General features: G+C 44.1%; 1 pseudogene; it reads right to left on the bottom strand.

Moving 5' to 3' along the window:
* Window positions 1-10,948: 10,948 nt before the first annotated feature.
* LOC136125200 (U6 spliceosomal RNA) lies at window positions 10,949-11,039 on the bottom strand (annotated as a pseudogene).
* Between the last annotated feature and the right edge of the window lie 4,677 nt (window positions 11,040-15,716).

Consider the following 15,716-nt stretch of genomic DNA (forward strand, 5'->3'; position numbering starts at 1 on the left):
CCAGATAGATTTAATTGATATTTATAGGACATTCTATCCTAAAACAGCAGATTACACTTTCTTCTCAAGTGCCCAAGGAACATTCTCCAGGGTAGATCATATCTTGGATCACAAATCAAGCTTCAGTAAATTTAAGAATATTGAAATCATATCAAGCATATTTTCTGATCACAATGCTATGAGATTAGAAATCAATTACACAGAAAAAAATATAAAAAACACAAACACATGGAGGCTAAACAATATGTTACTAAATAACCAAAAGATCACAGAAGAAATCAGAGAGGAAATCAAAAATACCTAGAGACAAAAGACAATGAAAACACGACGATCCAAAAGCTATGGGATGCAGCAAAAGCAGTTCTAAGAGGGAAGTTTACAGCACTACAACCCTACCTCAAGAAACAAGAAAAGTCTCAAATAAACAATCTAACCTTACACCTAAAGGAACTAGAGAAAGAAGAACAAACAAAACCCAAAGTTAGTAGAAGGAAAGAAATCATAAAGATCAGAGCAGAAATAAATGAAATAGAAACAAAGAAAACAATAGCAAAGATCAATAAAACTAAAAGCTGGTTCTTTGAGAAGATAAACAAAATTGACAAACCTTTAGCCAGACTCATCAAGAAAAAGAGGCAGAGGACTCAAATCAATAAAATTAGAAATGAAAAAGGAGACGTTACAACAGACACTGCAGAAATACAAAGCATCCTAAGAGACAACTACAAGCAACTCTATGCCAAAAACATGGACAATTTGGAAGAAATGGATAAATTCTTAGAAAGGTATAACCTTCCAAGACTGAACCAGGAAGAAATAAAAAATATGAACAGACCAATCACAAGTAATGAAATTGTAACTGTGATTAAAAATCTTCCAACAAACAAAAGTCCAGGACCAGACGGCTTCACAGGTGAATTCTATCAAACATTTAGAGAAGAGCTAACACCCATCCTTCTCAAACTCTTCCAAAAAATTGCAGAGGAAGGAACACTCCCAAACTCATTCTATGAGGCCACCATCACCCTGATATGAAAACCAGACAAAGATACTACAAAAAAAGAAAATTACAGACCAATATCACTGACTAATAAAGATGCAAAAATCCTCAACAAAATACTAGCAAACAGAATACAACAACACATTAAAAAGATCATACACCATGATCAACGTGGGATTTATTCCAGGGATGCAAGGATTCTTCAATATACGCAAATCAATCAATGTGATACACCATATTAACAAATTGGAGAATAAAAACCATATGATCACCTCAATAGATGCAGAAAAAGCTTTTGACAAAATTCAACACCCATTTATGATAAAAACTCTCCAGAAAGTGGGCATAGAGGGAACCTACCGCAACATAATAAAGGCCATATATGACAAACACACAGCCAACATCATTCTCAATGGTGAGAAACTGAAAGAATTTCCTCTAAGATCAGGAACAAGACAAGGATGTCCACTCTCGCCACTATTATTCAACATAGTTTTGGAAGTCCTAGCCACAGCAATCAGAGAAGAAAAAGAAACAAAAGGAATACAAATTGGAAAAGAAGAAGTAAAACTGTCACTGTCTGCGGATGACATGATACTATACATAGAGAATCCTAAAGATGCCACCAGAAAATTACTAGAGCTAATCAATGAATTTGGTAAAGTTGCAGGATACAAAATTAATGCACAGAAATCTCTGGCATTCCCATACACTAACAACGAAAGATCAGAAAGAGAAATTAAGGAAACAATACTATTCACCATTGCAACAAAAAGAATAAAATACCTAGGAATAAACCTACCTAAGGAGGTAAAAGACCTGTACTCAGAAAATTATAAGATACTGATGAGAGAAATCAAAGATGACACAAACAGATGGAGAGATATACCATGTTCTTTGATTGGAAGAATCAATATTGTGAAAATGACTATACTACCCAAAGCAATCTACAGATTCAATGCAATCCCTATCAAACTACCAGTGACATTTTTTACGGAACTAGAACAAAAAATCTTAAAATTTGTATGGAGACAGACCTGAATAGCCAAAGCAGTCTTGAGGGGGAAAAAAAACAGAGCTGGAGGAATCAGACTCCCTGACTTCAGCCTGTACTACAAATCATACAGTAATCAAGACAATATGGTACTGGCACAAAACCAGAAATATAGATCAATGGAAGAGGATAGAAAGCCCAGAGATAAACCCACGCACCTATGGTCAACTAATCTATGACAAAGGAGGCAAGTACATACAGTGGATAAAAGACAGTCTCTTCAATAAGTGGTGCTGGGAAAACTGGACAGCTACATGTAAGAGAATGAAATTAAAACAGTCCCTAACACTATACACAAGAATAAACTCAAAATGGATTCGAGACCTAAATGTAAGACTGGACACTATAAAACTCTTAGAGAAAAACATAGGAAGAACAGTCTTTGACATAAATCACAGCAAGATCTTTTCTGATCCACCTCCTAGAGTAATGGAAATAAAAATAAACAAATGGGACCTAATGAAACTTAAAAGTTTCTGCAAAGCAAAGGAAACTACAAACAAGATGAGAAGACAACCCTTAGAATGGGAGAAAATATTTGCAACGGACAAAGGATTAATTTCCATAATATGTAAACAGCTCATGCAGCTCAAGAGTAAAAAAAACAAACACCCAATCCAAAAATGGGTTGAAGACCTAAATAGACATTTCTTCAAAGAAGACATACAGATGGCCAAGAAGCACATGAAAAGCTGCTCAACATCACTAATTATTAGAGAAATGCAAATCAAAACTACAATGAGGTATCACCTCGCACCAGTTAGAATGGGCATCATCAGAAAATCTACAAACAACAAATGCTGGAGAGGGTGTGGAGAAAAGGGAACCCTCTTGCACTGTTGGTGGGAATGTAAATTGATACAGCCACTATGGAGAACAGTTTGGAGGTTCCTTAGAAAACTAAAAAGAGAATTACCATATGACTGAGCAATCCCATTACTGGGCATATACCCTAAGAAAACCGTAATTCAGAAAGAGTCATGTACCACAACGTTCCTTGCAGCACTATTTACAATAGCCAGGTCATGGAAGCAACCTAAATGCCCATCGACAGACAAATGGATAAAGAAGATGTGGCACATATATACAATGGAATATTACTCAGCCATAAAAAGGAACAAACTTGGGTCATTTGTAGAGATGTGGATGGATTTAGAGACTGTCATACAGAGTGAAGTAAGTCAGAAAGAGAAAAACAAATATCATACATTAACGCATATATGTGGAACATAGAAAAATGGTACAGATGAACCAGTTTGCAGGGCAGAAACAGAGACACAGATGTAGAGAACAAACGTATGGACACCAAGGGGGGAAAGTGAGGGTGGGATGAATTGGGAGATTGGGATTGACATATATACATTAATATGTATAAAATGGGTAACTAATAAGAACCTGGTGTATAAAAAATAAACAAAATAAAATTCAAAGATTCAAAAAAAAAAAAAAAATACTTTGCCAAAGAAGCTCTTTGGCAAGCTCGGAGACTTTTAGAGCGTGAGCCACCCATCTCCTTCCATGGCCCTGCAATAAACCTCTCTCTGCTCAAAAAAAAACAAACAAACTAGGGTGATCTGAATAAGCTCTGAACTTTAGTTAGTAATAATGTACCAAGATAGGTTTATTAATTGTAACAAATGTACCATACTAATATATGCATAACTGGGTAAGGAGGTACATGGGAACTCTCTGGACTATCTTTTAAATTTTCCTGTAATTCTAAAACTATTTTTAAAAATAAAATTTATTTTAAAAGTAATAAAAGCATGAATACAAGGGCACACACTTTACCTTTCATGGATGCAAGGGCACAAACTTTACCTTTCACTTTGGGCTCCAATATGGCTCAGCTATCACTGGCTCTATCCCCTCCTCATTTGAATGGAAGGTCCCAATATTTTGTATATTTATTTCAAGATCATAGATGTGTTTCCACTGAATTTCAGGCAGGATTTTTCCCCAGAAGCAATCCTGAATCTGTAAAAATACTACAGTATGCTATGATATTGAGCAGTCAAACCCCTCAATAAATGAAAACTTTGTTTAAAAAAACAAAATTAAACATCATCTACAAAGAAGAGCCAATTTGAAATTCAGTAACTATAAAATGATACTTTGGAAAAATTGCTGGTAATTTTATTTTAAAAATTAAAAATAATACACTATTAAAAGTGTCTTTAGAAAAAGTCACATGTATCAATGTTCATCTTTGCAGTTTTTTTAAGGCTAATACACTAAATATACACTAAATGCTGCCATTGTTTTCCTTGCAAGTAAATATTTTATACATACACCCCCCCCCCAAAAAAAAGCCAGCTGCTTTAGACTGTTAGGGAATTCCACAGTGAATCAGCGAATTCCACGGACCAACTGCCAGACTTAATTTGCTGCAAAATGTGTGCCCTGGTTGAAGCAATGTTTTGTGGAATACCATGTTGGTGGATAAGGCATTCTGTAAGTCCAGGGATAGTGGTATTGGCAGAGCATTTGGGCTGGGAAAGCAAATCCATACTCAAAAGAAGTACCTATGCCAAGGAGAGCAAAGTGCTGCTTCTTCTATGATGGAAGTGTGCTCTGTAATCCGTGTGCTACCAGGGACGCTCTGGTCTCCCTGGGGAGTGGTGCCATATAGCGGGCTCAGGGGACTATTGTGATGGCCTGAGGAAGAGAAAGAGAGTCCAGGTTCCTGTGGTCTAGACTATGCAGGAGGGCTGGAGAGCTGATGTGACCCTGAAGTTGGCTGGTGAAGGTATATTACTGGCCCTGCCCACTGGATGTAAACTGCTGCTGATAAGAGAAGAGGTACCAGATGTACTGATGAGCTCCAGCCAAGAAATGACATCAGAACAATAGCTGCGATTAGAATCACCACCGGATGGGACTTCCCTGGTGGTCCAGTGGTAAAGAATCCGCCTTCCAATGCAGGGGACGCAGGTTCAATCCCTGGTCGGAGAACTAAGATCCCACATGTCGCGGGGCAACTAAGCCCACGTGCTACAACTAGTGAGCCTGAGTGCCACAAACTACAGAACGCACACACCACAACTACAGAGTCCACACGCCACAACTAGGGAAGAAAACCCGCACGTCACAACTAGAGAAAAGCCCACACGCTGCAGTGAAGAACCCGCGTGCTGCAACTAAAACATCCCGCCCTCCATGCTGCAACGAAGACCCGACACAGCCAAAAATAAAAATAAATACATAAAATAAATAAATAACTATTTGAAAAAAAAACTCCACCTGACGAAGTTTACAATAATCCACTGCCATTGTCCAAGATCCATTGTCTCCGTCTTCTGTACAGACCCAGTAGGTGAGTTGAAGGGGGATGTGATAGGAATCGCCACCCCTGCATTTTCCAAGTCCTCGATGGAGACACATCTCTGCAGCCCTCAGGAATGTGGCCTGCTCTGGTTTACCAGTTTGGTAGGGGGCTTCCATCTGGCCTTTCCTCCCATAACAGATCAGGGAACTGCCCGTTGCTGAGTATGTCATTTCCAACTGAGCATTCGAAACTGGGAAAGTAACCCTGACCTGTGTTCAGGGACCCACTGGGTCCAAATGAGCTGGATGTGAGCAAAACTCTCCTAGTTACCTGATTTGATTTCCAACAGTGTTTTAAAAACATGACCATACACAGAGAAAGACAAATATCATATGATATTGCTTATATGTGGAACCTAAAAACAATGGTACAAATGAACTTACTTACAAAATAGAAATAGAGTCACAGATGTAGAAAACAAACTTACGGTTACCAGGAGGGAATGGAGTGGGGGGAGAAATAAATTGGGAGATTGGGATTGAGATATATACCCTACTATATATAAAACATAACTAATAAGGACCTACTGTATAGCACAGGGAACGCTACTCAATACTCTGTAATGACCTATCTGGGAAGAGAATCTAAAAAAGAGTGGATATATGTATATGTATAACATTCACTTTGCTGTACAGCAGAAACTAACACAACATTGTAAATCAACTATACTCCAATAAAAATTATTTAAAAAAACGAAGCCATAACTCTCTCAAAACAAAAACAAAATCAAAAACATGACCATACGTTCTTGACATTTCTCCCATAAAGAGGTGGAGATTGTGTCCCTTTCTCTTGAATCTGGATGGGCTGTTACTCCTTTGACCAATACAGTTTAAAGGAAGCGATGCTATGTGACCTCTGAGGCCAGGCCTCCCAAGGTGATGGACTTCTCACTTTATTTGCTGGTACAGTTGCTCATGGAACCCCGAGTCGCTGAATAAGAAGCATGACTACTCTGAGATCATCATGCCGGCACTCAGGTCAACAGTCCCAGCTGAGCCCTGCCCACCAGCCATCGTGGCCAAGGCACCAGTTATGTGAGAAAAGCTGTCTTGGACCCTCCAGAGCAGCTCATTACCAGCTGAGTGCCATTGAGTGATCTCAGCTGACACCAAAAGGAAGAGGAGAATGTCCCACTGAGCCGTGCCTGAACTCCACACCCATAAGATAATGAGACATAAGAAAATGGTTGTAGTTTGTTACACAGCAAAGATGCCCAGAATACCTCCAGAAGCCCTTACTCTGACTGGACCGCAGTGGCATTTTGGGTCTCCTGGAGCTAATGTCAGCTCAGAGCCAACATCCAGTAATTCCTAAAATATCTGGCATTTCCCCTTCTCCAACACACAGTCGTCACTCAGGCCTCAGGTCCCTTTGGGGGAAAACCAGGAGGAAAATGCATGGTATACAGTCTTGGCTGTGTAGTGAATCCTTCCTCAAGTGGATCCAGCCTCCCCTTTCATTCAAGGGGCTCTGCGTCTATGAAACACCTGGTCCAGGCATTGGTGGGCATTGGCCAACATTCTCTACTACGTTGCTTTAGTTCAGACTTCTGTTTACCAGACCTAGAGCTTTCCTGCTTCCACAAATCAAGATTTTCTTACACCGTCCACCTACTTTGGCCTTGGGGGTGCCATGATTGATTGATCATCAATTACTAATAATTTCATCCTCCTGCACCACCCCCCAACCAGAGAACGTAGTGAGGGGGTGAGTGAGCAGGAATTGAATAAAAAGTCCACTCAGGGAATTCCCTGGCAATCCAGTGGTTAGGACTCCGCACTCTCACTGCCTAGGGCCCTGGTTCGATCCCTGGTCTGGGAACTAAGATCCCGCCAGCAGCGAGGTGCATACTTTCTTCTACATTCTACTAAAGGAATCCTGGCATCTCACCTTCACTCAGTGTAGGCTACCTTGGGACCAGCTTTCAATGAACCAGCTGAGCAACTATATACCGCCATTCGCAGTTGCTTGAGCTAACACAAGGAATCCAGGATCTCTGTTTAGTGCATCCACCCACTTCAACACGTTATACTCCTTCCATTATGATGCACCTCCCTTTGTGTCTATTCCCATACATGTTTCCCTGCTCATATAAGCTGGAGACATCTTGAAATACTTTGGTGTGCATGATGGCTCCTCATGGGTCACACCTTGTACCTAATATCCTGAAACTTGCCGGTCTTGAGTCGGGTTATAGATCTAGAAGCAACGAGAGGCGGGAGATGGTCTTGAGGAAGATCGTTATGCCTCGGCCACTAGGGTTTCTCCAGGCACGGGGATAACCTCTAGCTCATCACTCAGACTTTGGCTGGGAATTCAAGACCCTGAGCTCATCTTTTTTTCCCTAAGTTTTCCGGTGCGCTTAGAAGCAACCGAGCAGCCCCACAGTCCTGATGCTGTCTATTTCCAGTCACGTTCTATGCCAGCAGCTGCTTGGCCACCCAGAGCCTTCTATAGGCCTTGACTCCAGGGATTGAAAGGTGATCATTTAAGTGACTGCTTCACAACTGCCTGCCATGGACCACCAATGTCCCTTTTACCCCAGCAGCATGGTCCTTAAAAATGCCTCTAAATCTACTTAGATTGGAACAGCGATGCCAGATTCCCCTGGAAGCATCACCAGTGCCAATGACTGTATCAGGCAGCACTGGGTCAGGAGGCAGGGCCCTGTGAGTGTTATGGGATATGGATTTGTCATGGGGATTAGGTTTGACATGACTGTGGGAGGAGCTGGGAAGGCGAAGGTCCAGAGGGGGAACTGGAGGACCAGAGAAAGAGCCTCCACCTGGCAATCTGAAAAGCCAGGCGTGTCAGGGCCTATCGGAGTTATGGCCTCTGGGGGACTCTCGGCCGAGCCTCTGGAGGTGGGTTGGGGGCTGCCGTTGGTCAGGGGGGCCAGCAGGCAGGACATAGAACTGGACGCAGAGGTGAGGAGAGTGAGGACAAGCTGGCTCCACTGGCCACTCTGGGTCTGCCTGTCTCCACGTCTGATTACTATGACCTTCAGAGAGTAAAGGTCACTGCTTCACCCTCACTTTCCACCCTCTCATACAGGAGCCATACAGGAAGGCATACTGGGAAATGTATTTTGGCACCATGCACACGTCTCCCTACCTGAATCTCCCCTCCGCCCCTCCTCCCAGGCTGGGCTTCTCCTGTACCAGCACCTCCCCCGTCTGCCTGATGGCTGCTCCGCCTCTGCCAGCAGACTGTGAGATCCAAGATGCTGGGCTGAGTCCCCCGACTCATCACTGTGTGACCAGGCCCTGGCACAAGCTTGGAATAGAGCAGCGCTCTGTGTTTGGCAAATGGACAAGTGAATGAATGAATGAATGATGGCCATTGGGTGCTAGGAACACAGGGAGAAAAGTCAGACAGAGAAGAGGTTAGATGTTGCCCCCAGTATTGAGTACTTATTCTCTGCAGGGCCCTGGGGAGAGGCTGAGGGTGGAGGAGGGAGGCGGAGATGAGCTGACCCGTGAGTGACCATGACACATGTGGGTGAATGTGTCCAGCACCCTTGGATGAACCCAGTAAGAGACTTGGCGGGGAGCTCAGAGGAAGCGAGGCCACTGTCAGCCAGTGAATCATGGAGGACTTCCTGCAGGGGTGTCATGGGGGGGAGGACTGAAACAGGTCAAGTTAGGTGGGGCGGGTGCCTTCCAGATGGAGGAAAATGCTTGTGCAGACACAAGCCCAGGGCACACACCTGAAAGAGTGAGGTTTTTGCTTTGCCCTCACTTCAGGCTGATTTCTAGGTTTTGATTTCCAGGGTAATCCCTACTATTAAGGAGGATGGTCTTGGGAATTCCCTGGTGGTCCAGTGGTTAAGACTCCAAGCTTCCACTTCTGGGGACACAGGTTTGATCCCTGGTCAGGGACCGAAGATCCCACATGCATGGCACGGCCAAAAAAATAAAAAATAAAACAATTAAAAAAAATGGAAGATGGTCTTGTTCACATTAAGATTACTATTCACATCAGTATTCATGGTGTAAACAGGAGGCACAAACAGAAACCTAGTTCCTGAGTTCACTCCTGTCTCCTGGCTCAGCCTCTCGGGTCCATTCTCTACAACGTGGCCAGAGGGATACCTCTAAATCCCTCCATGGCTCCCCATTGCCCTTGGGATGTGGTCCAGCCTCCTTAAGATGACTCCAAGGTCCTCCTCTCTCACCTCCAGGCCTTCCCACGGGCTGCCTCCTCTGCCCAGGGCACTCCTCACCCCTTTAATGCTGCCTCCCAGACCAGCCTCTCCTGTCGCCGCCCTGGGCCAGGGATTCCCTTAAACTTCCCAACTTACCACTCATCAGGTTTGTTGGATTAGAGTCCTCCCCGGTCATCCTTGTCATCTCTGTTCACCCCGGAACTCTGCTCAGCAGCCTGAGCTGGCCTCCCAGGGCCACCCTGTAGCCTGGCTGGGCTCTGGAGCCGGGGGGACCCACAGCTGTGAAGGGCACACAGATGGGGCTCTAGAAATTCTTGAGTAAATGGCTGAAATTGTGGTGTTTTCACTTACTTTGTTCTCATGTCATTCTTGCAAACTTTGAGGTAAGTTCTGTTATTATCCCCACTTTTTTAGACAAAAGAACAAAGGCTCAGAGAAGGGCACATGGATACTGGCTATGCTCAGCTTGGTCTGATTCCAGGGACCAATAAACAAATAAAGGCAGGAGTCTGAGTAAGAATAAAGGAAATCGGGGGAAGACTCCAGCGAGTTACTCATCTTTGTTTTTTTTTTAAATACTTATTTATTTATAATTTATTTAGGCTGCACTGGGCCTTAGTTGTGGCATGCATGTGGGATCCAGTTCCCCACCCAGGGATTGAACCCGGGCCCCCTGCATTGGGAGCGCGCAGACTTACCCACCGGACCACCAGGGAAATCCCTGATTGTCTTTTAATAAGCACATGCCGTCCCTACTCCAGGGCAGGCCCATTGCTCACAGTGGCAGTGACCTGCTGTTATTTGTTCACTTTTCCTGAGAGGGAAGAAAGCAGGCCTCCCGAGCTGGCCTGGTTGGCACATTTCAGTCTGAGGGGCCTCTCTGGGACAGGCGTCCCTCTCACGGGCTGCAGGACCTGGCGCTTCTGAAGATGGACTCCGGAGCCAGGGTGTCTGGGCTCAAATTCCAGCTCCACCACGTACCAGCCTCATGACCTTGGGCAAGCTACCTCTCTTGGCCTCAGTTTCCCCATCTGTAAAATTGGGATAATAATAGTAGCTACCTCACAGGGTTGTGGTGAGGATTAAATAAGTTAATATTTGTAAAGAACATAGAACAGGGCCTGGCACGTAATAAGTCCTGTATTAGCATTTGTTTACCCCCCACTCCCCATATATATACAATTGTTAGAAAATGTTTGAGAGTAATTTGAGCAGCACATATCAATTTTTTTTAAGATTTATTTTTTATTGAAATATAGTTGATTTACAATGTTGTATTAGTTTCTGGTATACAGCAAAGTGATTCAGTTTTCTATATATACATATATATATACATGCACACATACATATATATATTTTTTTCATATTCTTTTCCATCATGGTTTATTACAGGATAACAATATGGAACTCTTCTCGAATGTGATGTCATCCTTGTGCTAATCTTCTCTAACTTGTTCCAATTTTCATATATGTGCTGCCAAAGCAAACATGCACATAGAAAAGTTTTAAATGTGCCGCAGCCACTCAGCAATCCCACTTTGTGGAACCTATCTGATGGACACCTTCAGAATATCCATAATGAGAAATATTTAAGAATGTTTCTTGGGCTTCCCTGGTGGCGCAGTGGTTGAGAGTCCGCCTGCCGATGCAGGGGACAAGGGTTCGTGCCCCGGTCAGCGAAGATCCCACATGGCGCGGAGCGGCTGGGCCCGTGAGCCATGGCCGCTGAGCCTGCGTGTCCGGAGGCTGTGCTCCGCAAAAAAAAAAAAAAAAAGAATGTTTCTTGGAGCATTATTTGTAAGGACAAAAATTTGGAAGCAACACGGATCTTCATCAGAAGGGGAGTGGTTAAATAAATTCTGGACATCCCCAGATGGAACACCACGCAGGGATGAAAAGAGTGAGTCGTGTGTATGAGGTTGAATCATCTGAAATTGCTGATATTTGGCCGTTAATGATTTGCAAAGTAGTGACGGCAATTTCTGAGGATTCAATCTAATCCTGTGCACTTGTATTAGAGCAGTCTGAGCTGTGGTGACAAACAGACCCAGAAATGTTATGGACAAACACAACAGAAGTTTGTTTGCTGTTAAAGTAACAGTCCCAGGTTGGGGGGATGAAATAAATGATGGGGGGGGGACGTCTCTTCCATGAGGTGATTCAGGGTCCCAGACTGAGGAAGAGTCTGGTATCTTCAACGGGTATTTTCCCCAGGCTGTGTGTTAACTCCGGCCAGAAGGGAGAAGGAGCGCCCAGGCGCGTGAGGGAGGCCTTATGGCCCTGGCCTGGACGGGCACCCCTTACTTTGGCTCGCACTCCATTGCAGACAAATTAGTCATATGGCCACACCTACCCACGAGAAGGCTGGGAGATGTGCTCTAGCTGTGTGTATGGGAAGCAGGAAAGGCAGGGTTTTGCGGACGGATGGGCTGTCTCTGCCCCAGTACTCTCTAAGCCTCAGTTTCCTTATCTTTATTATGCGGGTAATAATAGTAGCTATTGCACAGTAAATGGCATAATATGTGTGCATTCAGCAGAGTCCTTGACCCATTAGTGAGTGTTCCATAAATATTCAGGTGGCAGGCTACCTCCCAGAGGTCCCTTCTGGAATCGATTCCAATTGCCCACAGGCGTAACTTGCCTGACTGTGGCAGACAGCATTTCCCCACATGCTCCTGTTATGGTGGGTCACCGATATTCCCCTATCCTTGAACCTGGGCAGACCTTCATAACAGGTGGTGGAGGTGATACTGCCTGACTCCTGAGGCTGGTCCTAATGGGCAACATGGTTTCTGCTTGGCGTTTTCTCTCTCTCTCTCTCTCTCTTTCTCTGTCGCATGCATGCAACGGTTACTCTTGGAACCTAGCCACCGTGTTTCTGGAACCTAGACCACCTGAAGAGGCTGTGCGTGGGGATTTCAGCTGACAACCCCAGCTAGGCCCCCAAAGGACAGCCAGCATCCACTGTCAGATGTGTGAGCAGGGAACTTTCGGATGACTCCAGCCCCAGGCTTTGAGTTTTCCAGCCGAGGCCCCAGACATTGTGGAGCAGAGATAATTCATCCCTGCTGTCTGCATTCCTGACCCACAGGAATCAATAATCAAATAATGATTGTTGTTTGAAGAGACGAGATTTTGGAGTAGCTTGTTATTCAGCAATAAATAACTGATAGAGTGATGCACTTTTTAGTCTTCCCTTTCCTTGTCTTATTCCCCACTCCCCTTCTTGTTTCTCCTGGGACCACCTCCCACATCACCCACCTGCACCCACCTGTCTCAGGGTCTGCTTCTGGGAGACCCAGCAAGGCAACACATTATTTGGAAAAGATACATGTAGAAAAATGACAAATGGAAAATTATCGGATGCCTCTTCGGGAATGAGTTTGAGAACCAGAAACTTTACTTTTTATTCAACATCTGTCTGAATTATTTACATGGTAAGCAATTCTTCATTATAATTTTTAAAAGTATAAAAAATTTCCATAAAACCTTGAGTCAGGTCTCATCAGATCCAGTGCTGGACCCAGTGAGCAGATCTCTGAGCAGGTGAACTTCAGGCTTTTTGTACTCGCCGTTAGTGGAGCTGGGGTGTGGTGACTTTTTCCTTTTTTCAATGCTTTAAATAAACTTTAAAAATTGTGGGGCTTCCCTGGTGGCGCAGTTGCCGATGCAGAGGACAAGGGTTCGTGCCCCGGTCCGGGAGGATCCCACATGCCGCGGAGCGGCTGGGCCCGTGAGCCATGGCCACTGAGCCCGCGCGTCCGGAGCCTGTGCTCCGCAGCGGGAGAGGCCACAACAGTGAGAGGCCCGCGTACCGAAAAAAAAAAAAATTGTGGTAAAATATACATGAAATTTACTATTTAACCATTTTAAAGTGGCATCAAGTATATGCACATTGTGGTACAACCATCACCACCATCCATCTCCAGAACTCTTTCATCATCCCAAGCTGAAACGCTGTACCCTGGCCCCTGGTGGCCACCATTCTCCTTTCTGTTTCTGTGAATTTGACTCCTCTAGGTCCCTCATATAAGTGGAATCATACAATAGTTATCTTTTTATGTCTGGCTTGTTTCACTTAGTGTGGTGGTTTCTTAAGTGGTCCCAGGATAACTTGCCTGGTCACCACCATCCATGACCACACTTCCTGACATGAGACCTGTACTCACGCTGCACAGGTGTGGCTGGTGGGCATGGCTGGCAACGTGGCAGGCAGACGGGACTGGTCCAGACACTTTGCTGCAGACGAGCTCACGGTGCCTCCCCTTTCCCAGTTCCGAGCAGAATTGCTGGGCGAGGGTTAATCAACATTCAGTCATGTTTCCAAGTTTAAATGGAGCATTTGTTTAATTATGTGTAAGTAGCAATACATTGTGGCCATTATCTAAATCACTATTTTATTTCCTGGATGTGGTTTCATAATGCAGGGTTTCTGCTCCAGCCTAGCATCATTAACAGAGAAGTTAATGAATATAAAAGCGTAAAGGCTAATTACACTTTAATTTACAATCATGGTCTCATTTTGGGACCACATGAAATCTGTTTTGAAAACAATTAAAAAAAAAAAACAAAAACCCGCTCTTGCCCTGGTAAATGGAGGGACCCCGGCCAGGAGCCCAGCTCTGCCTGCCATGTAGTGGCTGAGCGTCATTGGCTGGCACCGATCCCCTCCCTGGCGCCGTTACTCGGAGGCTGGTGAGGCCAAGTTCAGTGCCCTGTGACTCTGTCTTTTGTTTCCAGCAATTTTCCTCTTGCCTTCTTGTGGCTGCGGGGAAGAGTTGGGGGAGCCCCATCTGGGGCACTGGTGGTCTGACCGTGCAGCTCTGATGTGGCATCACATCGAGCCATGACAGTTGCAGTTACTTAGTGGTTTTAAAAGTGGTGGTGATGGAAATTGGTGGTGGTGATGGGCGAAAAGCTGACATTTACTAGGTTCCTACTGTGTGCCAGGCACTGTGCTGGGTACTTTTATATATATTATTTATTCCTTGAAATTGCTCATCAATGGCAATTAGTCTCCCTGAAATTTGAATTCATTCCTCTGAAATGTTTAATGGAACTATGGAATCATTGTTAATTTTCTTAGGATAATAATGGCATTGTAGTTATGTAGAAGAATGTCCTTATTCTTAGGAGATGAGAAGAAGTTTGTGGGTGAAGGGTCATGATATCTGCCACTCACTTCCAAATGGCCCAGGAAAAAATATTATATATGTATATATAAATGTTATATATTTTAATATGTATTATATATAATATATGTATATATATTTTATATATGTATAGAGAGAAAGAGAGAGAGAGAGAAAAAGAGAGAGAGTGAGAGACAAAGAGACAGAGATAGAGAGAGACCCAGAGAGAGAGACAAAGAGATAAAGGGCAGAATATGAATCGGTGTTGAATCTAGATGGAGAGTATACAAGTGTTCATTGTGCAATTCTTTCAGCTTTCCTCTTTTTCTCCCAATTGAGGTAAAAGGTCCATTTAATTAAGCCCAGCATTTGTCTGTATGATTTTGCATTATGGATTACTGGAGTCTGGAATAATAATTAATCAGGTAATCGAATAATAATTAATTAAACAAATATGCAAAAAAGCAAAATAAAACCACAGAGGGGATGGCCCGCAGTGGGGCTTCTGAAACCCTCAATTCAGGCTTCCCTCGTAAAGAACAATCATTTAAGAACATCCCACCAGCTCCTGAGCATTTGTGCTAGGGCGGGCAGCAAACGGCCCTCTTAGTATTAGCTGAGCCCCCAGGAATTCATCCACAGGAAATATCGGGGTAGGGCTCCAGCATTATTCATGTTAAACTTAACAGTAGGGACAACGGAAATAGAAGAATCTGAAGAGAAAACAATAAAGTGCATTTTAAGACTTTCTGTAATTTCTACACACGTTTGGGGGAGGCTCTGCGCTCCCCTCCCACGTGGGGCGGGGCGGCTGGCAGCCGTATGACTCCACCCCCTTGGCCATAGCTAATTGGATCAGGACAGACCCTGGTACTCAAACTAGGCCAATCAGAATGCCTTCCCCAGGAATTTGGAAAAGGGACGAAGGAATCCCCGATTCAGTCTGAATCTGGGAGCTGTCAACAGCAGCCTTCTGCCGGGTGGGCTGAGGAGCCTGTGTGCCGCCAAGAGTATGGAGCAGCCCTCACGGA

Source organism: Phocoena phocoena, chromosome 6 (genome assembly GCF_963924675.1).
Source record: "Phocoena phocoena chromosome 6, mPhoPho1.1, whole genome shotgun sequence".
NCBI classification, from domain to species: domain Eukaryota; kingdom Metazoa; phylum Chordata; class Mammalia; order Artiodactyla; family Phocoenidae; genus Phocoena; species Phocoena phocoena.